At 53.9% G+C, this 5,000-nt stretch overlaps 1 non-coding gene across 1 annotated transcript in view; it reads right to left on the reverse strand.

Moving 5' to 3' along the window:
• Positions 1-1,618, reverse strand: part of LOC124744158 — a 1,909-nt gene extending 291 nt beyond the window's left edge. The window contains exon 1 of the ribosomal RNA XR_007010649.1: positions 1-1,618. This exon is cut by the window's left edge and continues 291 nt beyond it. This is a non-coding gene — a ribosomal RNA (small subunit ribosomal RNA).
• Between the last annotated feature and the right edge of the window lie 3,382 nt (positions 1,619-5,000).

The raw sequence follows: 5,000 nt of genomic DNA on the forward strand, positions 1-5,000 counted from the left end.
CCCGACCTTTCGGCCTAGGAAGACACGCTGATTCCTTCAGTGTAGCGCGCGTGCGGCCCAGAACATCTAAGGGCATCACAGACCTGTTATTGCTCAATCTCGTGCGGCTAGAAGCCGCCTGTCCCTCTAAGAAGAAAAGTAATCGCTGACAGCACGAAGGATGTCACGCGACTAGTTAGCAGGCTAGAGTCTCGTTCGTTATCGGAATTAACCAGACAAATCGCTCCACCAACTAAGAACGGCCATGCACCACCACCCACCGAATCAAGAAAGAGCTATCAATCTGTCAATCCTTCCGGTGTCCGGGCCTGGTGAGGTTTCCCGTGTTGAGTCAAATTAAGCCGCAGGCTCCACTCCTGGTGGTGCCCTTCCGTCAATTCCTTTAAGTTTCAGCTTTGCAACCATACTTCCCCCGGAACCCAAAAGCTTTGGTTTCCCGGAGGCTGCCCGCCGAGTCATCGGAGGAACTGCGGCGGATCGCTGGCTGGCATCGTTTATGGTTAGAACTAGGGCGGTATCTGATCGCCTTCGAACCTCTAACTTTCGTTCTTGATTAATGAAAACATACTTGGCAAATGCTTTCGCTTCTGTTCGTCTTGCGACGATCCAAGAATTTCACCTCTAACGTCGCAATACGAATGCCCCCGCCTGTCCCTATTAATCATTACCTCGGGTTCCGAAAACCAACAAAATAGAACCGAGGTCCTATTCCATTATTCCATGCACACAGTATTCAGGCGGGCTTGCCTGCTTTAAGCACTCTAATTTGTTCAAAGTAAACGTGCCGGCCCACCGAGACACTCAATAAAGAGCACCCTGGTAGGATTTCAACGGGGTCCGCCTCGGGACGCACGAGCACGCACGAGGCGGTCGCACGCCTTCAGCTCGCCCCACCGGCAGGACGTCCCACGATACATGCCAGTTAAACACCGACGGGCGGTGAACCAACAGCGTGGGACACAAATCCAACTACGAGCTTTTTAACCGCAACAACTTTAATATACGCTATTGGAGCTGGAATTACCGCGGCTGCTGGCACCAGACTTGCCCTCCAATAGATACTCGTTAAAGGATTTAAAGTGTACTCATTCCGATTACGGGGCCTCGGATGAGTCCCGTATCGTTATTTTTCGTCACTACCTCCCCGTGCCGGGAGTGGGTAATTTGCGCGCCTGCTGCCTTCCTTGGATGTGGTAGCCGTTTCTCAGGCTCCCTCTCCGGAATCGAACCCTGATTCCCCGTTACCCGTTACAACCATGGTAGGCGCAGAACCTACCATCGACAGTTGATAAGGCAGACATTTGAAAGATGCGTCGCCGGTACGAGGACCGTGCGATCAGCCCAAAGTTATTCAGAGTCACCAAGGCAAACGGACCGGACGAGCCGACCGATTGGTTTTGATCTAATAAAAGCGTCCCTTCCATCTCTGGTCGGGACTCTGTTTGCATGTATTAGCTCTAGAATTACCACAGTTATCCAAGTAACGTGGGTACGATCTAAGGAACCATAACTGATTTAATGAGCCATTCGCGGTTTCACCTTAATGCGGCTTGTACTGAGACATGCATGGCTTAATCTTTGAGACAAGCATATGACTACTGGCAGGATCAACCAGGGAGCTGCGTCAACTAGAGCTGAGCAGCCGGCCGCCCGGGAGTGTGTCCCGGGGGCCCGCGCGAACACGCAAGCGTCCGCTCAATCATTCTGCAAACAGGAGGAGGCTGAGCTCCCCTGCACAATACACCTCGAAACCCTCTCAGGTCCCGGCGGCGCGCAGCGCCGTCCCAAGTACTTGGTCGGGTTCGAGAGAGGCGCAATCGCCCGGAGTTAGGCGAGTAGACGCTTTCGGTGCGACCACCCGTGCTCCCAACTGAGCTTGCCGCTGCCGACAGAGGCCCGGGAGCGTGCTGTCGTGGCATTGCCGGCGGGAGACAACACGCGCCACCTACGGTGACCGGCAGCTCCAACGCCAGCGCCACAGAAGGACAAAAGCCCCACTTGGGTGCCGAAGCGAACTCTCCCAGCACAGCGCACGCGCCAACACATCCGCACAGCTGCGATACAAACCACCAGCGAGAACCGCTGGGGCGACCGAGCAGCAGACGGCGTCGCGGCGCCGAGCGCCGGGCGGCGGCGCATCCTCAACGCACACAGTCCTCAATCGGACCAGCACACTGAAGATGTCCACCGCGCTTCGCACCGGGCCCGCGAGGACCTACTTTGGCCGCACGGCGCCGCGCGCAGGGTGCGCCGGCGCGCAGCTGCGACGCCTGCCGCGTCCGTCGGCCGGCGCGCCTGCCACTGGCCGCCCCCACCAGCCGGCTGTAGCGCGTGCGCCCACGCACCGCGCGGCCAGCACGCCGGGAGGCGCCCCCTCACCGGCCGGGGACGGTCCCACCCAGCCACCGCCGCGTATCGCTTCACACCCAGATGCCGTTCAGTTTCGTCGGCATGGTGGGTATCGCTGGAACAACCGGTTAGTACCTCAACCTATCGTCGCCATCACCGATTCACCCCTAGCGAGAACAACCGCACCACAACAGGTTACCATTTGTTCATTTGCGTAACTTCACCAGAAAACGCAGGCGTCCATCGCCATTTGCAACTTCAACGATTATTGCATGCCTGTGTCAGGTGTCACGCCACACTACGTCTGCCCACATACACGCAACAAAATGTGCACGCCTAGACAATACGTGGAAGGTGGCCCCCGTACGTATGCGATGTCCATTGCTCGAACGACTGTCAACCGGCCTCTGTAGCATGTCGCAGATATGGAACGCGGTGCACCATGCCATCACGGTGTGTGAGGAGAGACGACTAGGTCCGAATACATCAACAGACAGCTCATGCTGATCGCCATCCACGGCGTCCGTTCCTCCCACACGTCTCTATGGCGTACCACACTGCAATCCAGCTCTCATAGGGAGACGACACGTAGCTGCGTGCACAATATTTGCACTGTATGGTCCGCCGTTTTTGGGCGCAGTCGTTGTGCGGTCACACATGTGCCACGATGTATCATTCAGTACATAAGGACGAATGTGCAGTACAGATTGTGGTTCACGCGTACGACATCAGCGGACAGTTGACACAGGCCGCACCACAACGTAGCCTGAGTACGTCGCATGCGAAGGGCATTGAACATGCAAACTTCTCACCAACCAGCTTGCGAAGGCAGGGGGCAAGGTGGGGACGTGGGGAGGGGCGGCATGTACGTCCTGCTGCCATCCACATTACAGTGTACAGCAGGAGCATGTGGAAAGTGAGCAAGACTTGCAAGGTGTTTAACATGAAGCGATACACAGGGGTGCGGGCAGTGCGAGTAGCGAACTATATTGCGAGGGTTGCGGGTGGGCAACACTACAGTAATTGAACGAGTCGTATAACAATTACAGAGCAGGTTTAGGCGACAACGTGGGTTACGTTAAGGCGACAACATGGGTTAGGTTAAGGCACAACATGGGTTAGGTTAAGGCACAACATGGGTTAGGTTAAGGCACAACATGGGTTAGGTTAAGGCACAACATGGGTTAGGTTAAGGCACAACATGGGTTAGGTTAAGGCACAACATGGGTTAGGTTAAGGCACAACATGGGTTAGGTTAAGGCACAACATGGGTTAGGTTGAGGCACAACATGGGTTAGGTTAAGGCACAACATGGGTTAGGTTGAGGCACAACATGGGTTAGGTTGAGGCACAACATGGGTTAGGTTGAGGCACAACATGGGTTAGGTTAAGGTACAACATGGGTTAGGTTAAGGTACAACATGGGTTAGGTTAAGGTACAACATGGGTTAGGTTAAGGTACAACATGGGTTAGGTTAAGGTACAACATAGGTTAGGTTAAGGTACAACATAGGTTAGGTTAAGGTACAACATAGGTTAGGTTAAGGTACAACATAGGTTAGGTTAAGGTACAACATAGGTTAGGTTAAGGTACAACATAGGTTAGGTTAAGGTACAACATAGGTTAGGTTAAGGTACAACATAGGTTAGGTTAGGTTAGGTTAGGTTACACGTTGTTGTACGGAAAGGTGTAGGGGGGGGGGGGGCGGGGGCGGCAGGTTCGTTGATAGTGATTATAGTAAGTGAATGCTTGTGACATGATCAGATTTGTCACGTCAGGATGCACCTTTGGCTTATTAGAGGCGGCGCTCCAATTCTATGCTTGTGTGAGACCTGTGTCTTTGACTCATGTCATTGTTTGTGCGCTGTGACAGGAGGTACTATTGTGATGTTGGGTGCACCGTTGTATAGGACATGTGTGGGTGTTGGTGCCTGGTCTGCGCAATGGTGGATGTCGAAAGGCTGGGATATTGTATTTTCCGCACGGACCTCCTGGTCTGGTTGTGATAGTGTGGATTGTGTAATGTGGCGGAGAAGATGCACTGGATGTTGTTCCATGCTGGTGCTTACATATTGTATGTGCGCCTGTTAGAAGCAGAGAGTGGTGCGTGATCAGAGTGTCTGGCTGACGTGTGGTTCCCATTTTGGGCAGACTCTTTCAGCATGTATACGGACAGTTGTGTATATTTGCTGTAGTTTGATGGCTCTGCATTGATTACTAATCAGCGCCGTGTGTACGGGTAATCTGGTTCCAGTCCAAAATGTTCCATCTGTGTACATTAGTGACAAAGACTCCCCCCATGCAGTGGGGCTCGGTCTGTTATAACTCTTCCGCGTAATATATTTGCCCCACGTTTTTGCGACTGCGAGTGCGAGTGCAACGCGCATGGGGACCGACATGCTGATGGCTCGGTATCGGACGCCGTACAGTGAGCAACGCGATCGCGTCTCTCGCTCGTAAGTGGTACAGGTCGCGGCTCATGTATACGGACAGCGGGAATGTCGCATATTGGAAATAACTCTTCATGAAACGCAAGTTATAGGGGTGGATTGCACTTTACGAGTGCGGGAAACGTCCGCCGTTCATCCGCTGGAGGTGCGAGTTTGGCGGTTGGGGTGGTGCACGAACGGGTGCGGGTGGCGTCATTGCC

This window comes from Schistocerca piceifrons, unplaced genomic scaffold (genome assembly GCF_021461385.2).
Source record: "Schistocerca piceifrons isolate TAMUIC-IGC-003096 unplaced genomic scaffold, iqSchPice1.1 HiC_scaffold_278, whole genome shotgun sequence".
Lineage (NCBI taxonomy): Eukaryota > Metazoa > Arthropoda > Insecta > Orthoptera > Acrididae > Schistocerca > Schistocerca piceifrons.